The following is a 12,278-nucleotide window of genomic DNA, read 5'->3' as shown; positions in this document are numbered from 1 at the left end:
CAACAACAAAAAAATCCCAAACAAAACCTGTGACTGCTCTCTTTTTTAAAGTTCTTGCTGTTATCTTGTTATCTTATTCTTACCAAGAATAAAATGTGAAATAGGAATAGAACCTTCCTACATAAATTCTTCTTGTGCAATCTGTATTTTCTCACTAAAATAGTCTGTTTCACACTTTTAATGAATTTTAAATGTCATTTGAAAAATGAAAAAAACCCACCACACCTAAGAATCCCTTATCAATACCAAGATCTTTCAGATCTGAACCTAATGCTTTGATCATACTCTATTTTACAGTGCTTTTTTTGTTTAAGAACAATATAAATGAGATGTGGGGTGGGTGGGATGAATTAATTTTAAATATGAAATTTACTTGTTTCAGTTAGAAATTTTAGTCCTTATTGTTATATGGCACAAATATAAATAGTGATTGCTTTTGTTCTTAAAAAATTCCAGGATTAAATATTCTTAACTGAGTTTAGGGACTGCTATTTCATCTGCCAGTACCATAATACAGATGCACATATTCATGTTCTGGAATTCTTGGTATTCTGTAATTTCCAGGAGCAAAATTACTGGGAAAACTTCTATACTGAGAAGCATCCTTGTAATGCCCTAAAACACAGTGGTGTATTTATCAGTTGGCTTGCAAATCAACACAAACACTTCATTATGACCAGTCGCTGGGATCTGCTCCCAGCCCTCTTCATTTTAAGATCATTTTAAGTATGTAGGGTGAAAGAAGGAAATTTAAAAGCTGCTGTACAAATGCAGAACTAGCTTAGAGAAGTAAAAAGCTGACATCTGGTACGCAAGTTACCAAAATAATTATGATGTGCTTTGACAAACACCTCTTTCTCAGCCTGCTTATTTTCTCTGATCATCAGAAAAGTAAAAATAAATGGTTTGTGACGTTTCAGTAGTGGAAATGTTATGGGAAAGTTAAAAAGGGTAAGATATTTAAAACCAGTGCAATAAAGAGTTAGCATGTGTTTATATTTCTACCAAACACATTTTACTTTGTTCCTCTCTCTCCTCCTTCAGTCACTTATTTAGGATTTGGACTTAGAATAATAAGTTATACAATTCTCTTTTGATATTACACTTTTTCTAAATTAAGGATGAACAGTAGTATTCAAGGGTTCTCTTGATCAGTTGTTCTGAGAGGGCTGACTTTGGCACCATGGCAGGAATAGTAATACAATGTGTCAGTTGTTTCAAAGACAGCTATGTTTTCCAAGATATGAATCACAGAAAGAAGGAGGAAAACCTGTTTTTGCTTGATAAAGCCAAGTGCAGAAACAACATCTCAAACCTTAAGTGTCAATAAACTCAATGCACTTTAAAAGGCGTTCATTCAGGTGTTTTAGGGCTTTTAAAATTTATTTATTTATTGGGTTTTTTTTCTTTTCCTCACTAGTCCCTCCCTCCCACCTGTAACTGCGCAAACTATGAAAACTACATAATTCTTTTCCAAGCTTTTTTCTGTTCTGAGACAAGATGATTGCCAAGTTATGTTCTGGCCAACCTGCACAATGCTATGTTCACTTTCAACAATGTGGATTTGGGAGCAAAACTTAAAATTCCCAACAGAAGTTCTTTAGATCTGGCCTGAAGGCAAGAATCAGGAAGATTCTCTCTGACAGCAAGAGCAAAAATCTCCTGCTGCACATAATAAGATAGTACCCAATTTTAGCGCTGATATTCTGAAAATTATAAGAGCAAAAGACTTTGTAGAACACAGTGTAACTAATATATCTTCTAGATGTCTGATTGTAGTCTAATTCAAGCCAATGGGGACCTTCTTAAACTGGGGAAGATTACGTCCAGCAGTCAAGATTCAGAAACCCGCTCTTCAGGTACTGCACAGTATGAGAAACAAAAGCTTAAGTTGAGCTTTTTCAGCCTTTCCTGCTTCAGAATCTCCCTTTACACAGCACTTTAAAAGGATGGAAATGTTGCAGCCCCAAAGCCTGCCTGTGAACGCTTGGGGCTGAGGATCCATGGCCTGCCAAACTATTAATAAGTTAAATAATGAAATTAGTTCCGTTTATCTTTATTAACTTACATGGAAAGGGAGGCAGCAATAAAGAAGCATTTGCAAGGCAGCATTTATCCTGTTAGATACTGTTATATAGCAGTATCTGGAAATACTGCTACTGTATTTTGTTATCTTGTGACATGGAAATGAGAAGCAGCAGCCAGTGGTTGTAGGTTTAAGCAAAAGACTAAGAGAAAATGTATTCTCTTTGAAAACACCTGCTACAAGGATGACTGATTAAATATTACATACTAATGGAAGAAATATAACCTAAATTCAAGACCAAAATAGAAACATTGAAGAACTAGTTATAGAATTAGATAGAGTTGGAAAGAAGTATCATTCTTCCCTATGGGAAATGGCAATTTTTCAAATATTAGAACAATTTATTAGACCAAAATATTACACAAATATTAGAATTACACGTTTCAGACAACAAAATATTTAGTTAAAAAAAAGTCCCATGGTCCCTTACAAAAACTGTTCTTCAGCTTTTTCATCCTCGTTAAAATGCTTCAAAACACTCTGATCTTATGGGATCTCTGCAGCATATCATGGGAAACAACCTAAACTGAGAACTCGGCCTTTAGGGCCAAGCATGCAAGACATGAGGCACCTGAAATAATTCACATGAGATACTTGGTGATATTTCTAAGTTTCTTTTTGACTAGTAGGGGTAGGAGAAGGAAAGGGAGAAAAGTATCAGAAAAAATTCTGTGTCTGTTTTTTCCCCAAGAAGTAAAACAAATTCAAATAGGAAATAGTCACTTTGAAGATCTATTTAGTTCAGTTAAAAGACCAAGTTTCTATTGCAAAGCATTCTGGCAAAACAATATCCAGCCATTTCTGAGTGTGTTTGAAACAGCTTTCTATTTAGTACTTGATATTTACCTTATTCCAGTAAATTACTATATTAAACTGTAATCTTACATTACATTAAAACCACACTGGTTCAGCAGCTTTTTTTATAGCGATAATTCTGAAGATGCAAGAATGGAAAAATAAAAGAAGAGAGTAGAAAAATAACAAAGTGCTGTAAGGTTACTCTTGTAGTCAAAGTGATAGCCAGCTCTCCTGAAGTGAGCACAATTTTAATCTCTGGCACCAAAGGATAGTTGGACTAGATCTCTTACCCACAGCCATAATCAAGTGGTCTAGCCAAAAGCAAACTCAATATCTCACAGGCTCTTCATGAAAAAAAAATTAAAAGGTTGAACTTTTATTTCTCTCTGAAAGAAGGCAAGTACTGCTTCCAGGTTCATGTCTGCCAAGTCCAGAAGACATACATCAAGAGTACCCAGTGCACACACCAAAAAAAATAGGAATTCAATTTCCACCATGCCATTGGCGCTACCATCAAGAACTACTCCTCAGCTAGCAGACAAATAAAAGTTGCCCAAAAGTAATTTCGGTAGTGTTCCTCTATCTGCAGTTTGAAGCATCTATGCTAAGGTTTCTATATTCAAAACATATGATTAACAACAAGGCATTGATAGCTAGCAACTTAGAAACCTTGGGGTTTTTCCCACTGTTTAGACCACTGTATTAACAGAAGGCTGCCATTGGCTGTAGTCTTCAAAAAACATCCTAATCCAAATGAAACTAGGAACATATGTGCTCCCATCTGATGTTAAACTGTGCTCTGCGTTAAGTCTTCTAGAGGTTCTGTGACAAATAGAATTAGGGAAACCAGCAAATATGGGAGGGTCTGAAAAAAAAAAAAAAACCAAACAGGAGGAAAAAAACCAAAACAGCCCAGGCTATGGTGTAATATTTTGAGATATTATTAAGTTACACTGTTTACTTACCAAACATAAATTTATATGAGGAAATTGGTAGATAAATAGGCAAACTGATGTCAGTTTACTTCAGGTTCAGAAATCCAGTAAACTCTTTAGTAATAGTACCAAACCAATGGAACAAAACCCTTGGTCTTCCTTCTCTCAGAGCAGGAAGCAAGAACAGCAGCCCAGCCTCTTCTTGTGCTGGGAGTGCACCTCAGCTGTCTGAGAAGCACTGCCAGTGAGACGAGGACAGCTTGGGGTTTTGTTTTGGGTTTTGGTTTGGTTTGGTTTTGTTTTTTAAGTCCAGCATTTCTTCACCGCCTTACTATAATTGCCAGCAAAAGGTGACAAATTACAGGATTGGATCACTAGTTTAGCTAGAAGCCATGCTAAACCACCCACAGCCCTGCATGAGCCAACCCAGCAGCTGTCCATGTCACCAGGCTGGATTACACCTGCAATGAGAAAGGAGCAGGCACCAGTAAATTACAACCTAACATTTTTGAGGGGCAACAGCAGGGAACTGTTTTACTTAACTACACTTCAGGGAAGAGAGATCAGTATCCAACTGACATTTTATAGCCCAGATTTTAGTTTGGTTTTAATTGGTCTCCCCCCTCCTTTTTATTCTTTTTATTCCCATGTACGTATTTGAAATCGTGTAGTTATGACAAAATCATTGGGCAGTCACAGCCAAGTCCAAAGCAGCAGGGAAACACCTTGGAATTTCAAGGTCTTACATGAGTGTATAAGTACTCAAGACCCCACATTCATTGGAAATTTCTGAAATCTCTTTACCTCTTTAAAAATTTACCCATACATCAATACCTGGTGCAATGCTTCTTTGGTGAATCCGGCAGCTACTCTTTTCTGCCCAAACTCATTTGGTATCCAGAAACCTGGCAATACTTACCTACCTCCCAAAGGGCCTAATTTTCTAGCCGTGCTCTGAGCTTACCTAGCATATAAAGTTCAAACCAAAACATGCTGGGAAATGAAGTAGTGACCACCTTCTAATGACTTGGCCAAAAAGTAGGAATCCTAAATTCTAGATAAAACAACTTCTCCCATAATCCCAAAGACTGACCCAACTATGAAACTATAGGGTATTTCCTTTGGTTGAAACTGGTCTGCCAAGCATCCAGCAGTATCAAACTCAGGGGACCAGAAAGGCAGGTAAGAGGGATCCTCATACCACTGTCTGGTGGACAGCAGGAAGAAGAAAGCCCATGTTCCATGTTCCCAGGCTGGTTTGCATATCTTACATTGCACGGTAGCTAGAATAGAAATGGATAGAAGTATATGTAGATGAAAATAGAAATAATCCACAGAACATTAACTTGAACCACAGGACTCTGCCTTCTTTGTCAAGCAGGTATCAAAGAGAAACAGACCCTGGTTGGTGCAGGTGTAGCGATGATCTAGCTACCTGAGCAAGAAAAGGTAACTCCAAGGACAGCGATAAAAAGGACAGCAACTGCCTCGGCAACTGGGCAGCAGGTGAGCAAGGTGGATTTAGCACTTTAGGCCAGGCAGTTTTCTTCTGGCTTTAGCTTTTAATATCATCTTTCCATGAAAAAGACTTGAACAGACTTTGAACATTTTTTTGTTAATGCAGAACACAAAAACTATTGTAGTTTACAAATTACTTTTGTAATTTATGAATTACAATTAAAAATCATACAGAAAACCTATTATGTAAATTTACTTTTTTGTACCCCTGAACTAACTATAATTCATATAATAAAACATGTGAGGGACATGAGAAATTTGATGGCTACAAGGCAAGTTTTCATTAAGTAATTGCTATGTAAATGAATTTTGACTTGAAGACTTTTACTTTCTTGCATAACCAAAACAAATTGCATTATTTTATTTTCCTTTTTTTAAAAAATTTTTTTTATAAGAGAACAGAAAGATACCTATAAAGAATTTTTCTGTACTAGGAGTTTGCTTTATGCTCTTCTGGAAAACACTGGTCATGTTTAAGATTTAAAGCCATAATTCTTGTTAAATTATCTACATCAAGAGCTCAGAATTGGTTTGGGTTTTTTTTTAAAATAATAAACAAACTAACAGCTTTTAATTAAGTCCTGTCAACTCAGATGAAGATCTTAACAGTTTTAATTATGAAGTCTAGCTGCACAGACTAAGAGAGAAAATGTTTCCAGACGAGATCCAAAGTGCAGCACCATATCCCAGAACACTGATACTTTTTGTCCTTTGACAGTGTAGGGCAGGACGCTCCAGTTCCTTAGGACAAGGCATAAAATTCTAGATCTTCTACACTGCTGGTTTATCACAAAATTCACAGCATATGAGGTCCTGAAAGCATAATTTTCAGGATATTTTAATATTTACTAGTCCAGTGAGAATGTCACTTCACAGCTAGATGCTTTGGGAAATATTTTAAGACTGTCCACCTTTCCACAGCTATTGCTAATACATAAGCAGCAACCCCCAGTTACATCAACCTACTCCCTGGTGCTTTGGCAGGTAAGCTTGTTCCGAGTGCACCACATTGGTTGTGCCTGCAGACATAAAGGCATTCTCCTTGTGATTCTTATTAGCACTTAAGCTTCTGGCAATGACTGTCAGAACTTATTGGTTTTGCCTATACCCACCAGAAAAAGCAAAACCGAAAGCCACACCTAAGAAACCCCAAAGCCACCCACTACAGCTTGACTTCACGGAAGGTGTATGCTGTGGGACATCCCCCAGCCTTGGTCCCCTAATTCCCAGGGGGGCAACCTGCCTGGGATATGTCATGCTTCCATTCAGCCAAATCCTTACATCCGTCTTGTGGCATCAGGATCTGGAGGTGAAGGGGCTGCAAGAGAGGCAATGATGCATGTTTAAGATCCTCCCATACATGGAAGAGGGATGCAATGTGGCATGCACCTGTGTCAGGGAAATGCTTCCAGGTACTGCTGTTGGGACACAGCCACAACAGCCAGAGATGTCACTTCACCTTAAAGGAAAGAAGATGGGGGGAAGAGGATCACCTTTGTGAGCACCAGCAACTGAAAGCTGGACTTAGAAACTGAACTACTCTTTAGTGTGTTGGCCTTGTAAACACGCAGTTCTCCACACTGTTAAACAAAGGAAAAAAAAAACCTAAATCAAAGAGAGGTGATTTCTTTTAAGAGCAGCAGGACTGGGCCTATTATTGATGATACATTTTGTTGTATAACATTTGAAGAGGTAATTGTACAAAATGCTTTTATTTTCCTCCCTCTCCCTTAAACCTTGGTCTGCATGTTTCTGAGTAACCATTTAAAAGCTGTTTTTTCTTTTTATACGTAGATTTTAAGTACCCACATAGAAAAGTAGATTACTTCCCAGAAAGCCCCTAGAAAATAACAAACAAGGGAGATGAGTTCTTATAATTGCCCTTCAACTCTAGCATCTCAGCAATAAACTCAAATTTTTAAGAAAGCAGACAAGGCAAAACTACTTGAGTGCCATGAAAGGATGATTATAAGCTACAGCTAGAACACATTTAATTATTACAGTATGACCTCTGACAGAGTTTCTTTTAAATCTGAAATCTGAAAAAAAAAAATAAATCATCTCATCCTGTCATGATAATTGTGGTTCTGTTTCTGAATGATGAGATGTTGAAAATTTCCAACAAAAATACAGATGTCTTCCAAAGCTGTTTCAGCTACAGCACTTACATTCAGTACAGGTTAAGTAATCTTCAATTCGTTATTCCCACTCTAAGTTTTTTTGCTACATAACAACTATTTTGAGTGATTATTGCTGAAATCCACAGTTCCAGTTTATCCTCACATAGGACAGACATATCTTCATTACCTGAGCTTAAGCTGTATATCAAACAGTACAAATTTCTATCCAAACCTTAAATCTCAATATATGTTCAATTCAAGCAGTTAGAAATCAATATTCTTTGCTTCCTCCTTCTACCACCACAGGAAAGTTTCTTAGAAGTGCTGAAGAGATGAACTTGCACATATGTATGACTTAAATGCCTGGACAATTCCTAGTATTGGTGAAAAGTGTGTACTGCTTTCCCGCTCTGCCTGAGCCAATCCCAACGAGGGACTTGGGAGTGAAGGTAAGAAAAAGGTAGTGTTATCTGCAAAGGTTCTAATTCACTGAAGTACCAGCATCTTGTTCTTGAATATTGGTACAAGAACTCATAACCATCAGAGCTCAAGCAGATGATTCAGGATTTCAGAGTCAGAAACTTTTACATGAGACAAAATGCAAGTAAGATGTTCTGGAGCTATGAGAGCAGCCCAAAGTATCACACACACACAGAGCTTTCCAAGAATATGAAGCCTTGCAGAAAATGCCTGTTTAATTAATTTGATTCTGAAGAAAAAAGTTTATACTTGAAATAAAGTGTGCACTACACAGATTCAGAACAGTATGAGACTTACCTGGGGATCATTTCACTTTCTATCTAACTTTTTCTTTCATTTCCTTAGATATCAGTCCACCAACTGACACTTCTATCTCTGCGTTTATATGAATTTTGCATCTCAGAATATAACAAAATTTAAAGAACACTGACAGAAAACATTAGCATAATCTGTAACCCTACTATTACTTGCATTTTCATGCCCTGTCTCTCCTATTTCCAGTGATATATAATCACATTCAATCAGATTTAAAGTGAAGAAATGGTAGATAAAGACTCTTCTAGTGGCCTGAACAATGACAATTGATGTAAGCTACACAAGAGGAGAATTTGAAAATAAAACCTGTCAGACTGGATTCTGAATCTGGGCCAAAAAAAACCCAAACCCTAATTAAAAAATATATTAACTGGTAGTTCATTTTAGTGTGAACTTCTATGCGCAGAGCAAAACTTTGCACTGAAAACTTGCATTTTCTGTTTCAAAAAGAAAATTTTCCAAACAAATTACTAAAATAATTAACCATGCTAGTGCAGGAATTGCATGCATTATATTTAAAAGTTTTAGAGGTTTATTGTAGGCGATCGTGTTGGTATACTGAGATTTTGATGGAGTTGCTTCACATTTCACCAGTGAAACGCATTATCTTGGAACATTCCCTCGTTAAAAGCCACATCAGTTCTTCCACACTTTTCCATAAGGCAAATCATTGTGTAATTTAATGCAAGCTCTTCTCATGGTTGTTATTTTGGCCCTTTCATAAATGGCATAAGGGAACACAATACCAAGGCAGGCAGACAAGACAAAACTCTCTCTGCTAGAAATGTAACATGTGATATATAGACATATATGTGTAAACAGACATGTACACACACACATTAATACGCATATAGAAATTTCTAACCAAAAGTTACTTAAAACTGTGAAATGAAGAAATGCCCATAGGATTTTCCTTTAGCAATAACAGAATTTAAATTTTAATCTAAAACCACTAAAAGGGTCAAACTTCTTTCACAATAATTTACATCCAAAACACTGTCCATCCCTTAAGTAGCTACACAATATTAACAAGGGTGTCATGGTTTCAGCTGGGATAGAGTTAATTTTCTTCACTCTAGCTGGTACAGTGCTGTGCTTTGAAATTAGCAGGGAAAAAAAATCCTGTTGAGATAACACACAGATGTTTAGGCTGTTGCTGGGTAGCGCTTATACTAGTCAAGGACATGTCCAGCCTCCCATGCTCTGCCGGGTGCACAAGAAGCTGGGAGGGGAGGGGGCACAGCTAAGAGAGCGGATTCAAACTGACCAAAGGGATATTCCATATCATGTAACGTCATGCCCAATATGCTACCTGGGAGGGGCTGGCCCGGGGAGGGAGGGAGCAATCGCGGCTGGGGGACGGGCAGCGTCGGTCGGCAGGTGGTGAGCGGCTGTATAGTTCGTGTTTCTGCGTTTTTTTTCCCTGTTTTCCCTTTCCTTCCTTTTCCCTTTTATTATATTAACATTATTGTCATTATTATCATAATCATTTATCATCATCATTTTATTGTAATCATTAAACTGCGCTTATCTCAACCCACAAGTTCTTTTGCTCGTCCGATTCTCTTCCCCATCCCACAGGGGTGGGGGGGGGAATGTGAGCGAGCGGCTGCGTGGTGTTCAGTTGCCAGCTGAGGCTGAACCACGACAAAGGGTAAAGGTTTAAGTACAATATGTGACAGTAGAACATGGTATTTATCCCCCTGATTAAATAAAATAAAGCAAAACAGAGTATAGATTAAGCCAAAACAGAAAGCATTAAATCTGCAAAAACTTACCAATATCTAAAAATTCATAGACTTAAGAGTGTGGGTGTTCATTATTTTGGAGAGAGAAAAGGCTACCAAAGAATCCAGAGAACAAAGCAAAAGTTTTATCTCCATTAAAAATAGAGATGAAAACTAAAAGATTAGTTGACCTGTTTGGCATTGAAACTGCTTGAATTATTTCTACATGCAGGTGAAAGACAATGCTGTTTATTATACAACCAAAAAAAAAAAAAACCCCAAACAAACAAATGGAAAAAAAACAAACAACAAAAAACCCAACAACAAAAAAAACCAAAGAGATTGAGAATTACCGATTACCGGAGAAAATAAAATCTGATGGCTCAAAGATGCATCAGCATAATTCCTTTCACAGGAATTCAGAACACCTTGAGCCAGTTGCTTCTTTTGCTAGTGTTTTTGTTTTCCTCTGCTGCCTTTCTTAAGACTAAGCTAAAGCTGTGTTTATAAGAGGTGCTAGTGCAATGCAATCCTGAGTTTGGACTGGCTGGGTACAATCCCAGGAAATAGTAAAGAGTACCCATGCATAACTAAATAATTTATGGGAGTGGGGCTGACACTAATGTGACTATTGAAGAAAAACGACCAATTAGCCTGCTCCTGATAAAAAGAAAAAAAAAAAAGGCAAAATACCAAACTAATATAGATCACCGTATCTAATAATATTACAGCAAAAAAGCTTCAATTCAGCATTTGCAATAATTGAATTCTGAAAAAGGCTGCTGTCATGTAATAATAAAGTAGCACTTAAGTTAAAAATTTTGATGCATTTTTGTCAGCTTTGTGATAAAAAGGAGTTACTTTTGTTTCTAAGAAGTCTAACAGTTTGCATCCTGCACTTTACATATATTAAAGTTTGTTTAATACATACTGCGTGAATGCTGTCCTAAAGTGAGTCATCAAAAATTGTTACTCTCATATGCTAGGATATTCCTCAGAGAAAATTAAAATAGACTTAAGAATACTGATCCAGTTAAAATACATTTAAACTGTTAAGCAATGCTCCAAAGAAAGGTTCTCTCCTAAGTGGAAATTCAGAATTCAATACAGCAAATACTTGAGCAACAGAGTCATTAAACTACCAAGGACAGTTGTTTAATTGCTTTAGGTGAAGTGAGACAGTAACACAGTGAAATGACACAATCCAGAAAGAAATATTTCACTGCAATATTGCAGAACAACATTACAGAACAACACTGCACTTAAATCATAGAATCACTAAGGTTGGAAAAGACCTCTAGGATCATCAAGTCCAACCATCAACCCAACACTACCATGTCTCCTAAACCATGCCCTGAAGTGCCACGTCTACACATCTTTTGATTAAAAAAAAGAAATCAAAATAAAAACCTTAAAACGCTAAGCACAGAACAACTTTGTAAGCCAGGTTGTTACAAAACATTTACAATGCTTTGAAAAATCTTCCAAAAAACAAACAAAAAAATTACAAGCCAATAAAAAACCAAATGCAATTAGTAAAAACCAAGGCAAATCACCAAAAAGCACACAAAAAAGGCCTAATTTGGAAGACTATTTCAGTTGAAGTTTGTGATGATACTAACTCTGGCTTATTGAAGGGAAGCAAACTTATGATATTCAAGGTGTTGGAAAATAGTTTCATTCTACTTACGAAATGTTCAAAAACAATGAAAGAGGCAGAGGAATGCTATTCCCATAAGCACACCTATATTTAATTAAAAATAAGGTTCTTCTCTGGTTCGTGTTGCAACAATACAACTAATTACATCAGGAAAGCAAAAGGCAAGTTACCAGTCATGTATGAAAGCAGCCTACTATTCCTTGCCATACAAAACAGCTTTTGTTGGCCTTACTATGAAAGGTGAGCGACAGAGGTTTGGGATAATACAGTTACTTTGCTTTAAATGTTCTTTTTTGAATGGGATTCAAAATACAAACTACCAGCAGGGATGTTATTACACATTGAGAGGCAAAGATGAGGTCCAAGAGAGAAATGAGTTCTCTTCATAACACATACACAGGCAAAACCAATGTCTATAATAACATAAGATTAGCAAAAGAATAATGATATGACAATTGCCATCCTGAAACTGTTCTGTCAGGTTTTGCTATTGCTTACTGTTAAAGTCAACAAAGAGTACTGGAATACAAATTGCAATGCGTCTGATTTTAAAGACTGTGAACACCCTTGATTACAACTGAAGTCAGTGAAGTCTAAGATTATACAATATCAGAAAATAACAATTAACTCCTGCAAATG

The 12,278-nt window shown here is 36.9% G+C and overlaps 1 long non-coding RNA gene across 2 annotated transcripts in view; it reads right to left on the bottom strand.

Annotated features, from left to right (window-relative positions):
- LOC142056361 (uncharacterized) overlaps nt 1-12,278 on the bottom strand; it is a 308,099-nt gene that overhangs the window by 221,809 nt on the left and 74,012 nt on the right. The window lies entirely within an intron of this gene.

This window comes from Phalacrocorax aristotelis, chromosome 4 (assembly GCF_949628215.1).
Source record: "Phalacrocorax aristotelis chromosome 4, bGulAri2.1, whole genome shotgun sequence".
NCBI lineage: Eukaryota > Metazoa > Chordata > Aves > Suliformes > Phalacrocoracidae > Phalacrocorax > Phalacrocorax aristotelis.
The sequence above is the reverse complement of the archived record's forward strand: the minus strand, read 5'-3'. Positions and strand labels throughout refer to the sequence as shown.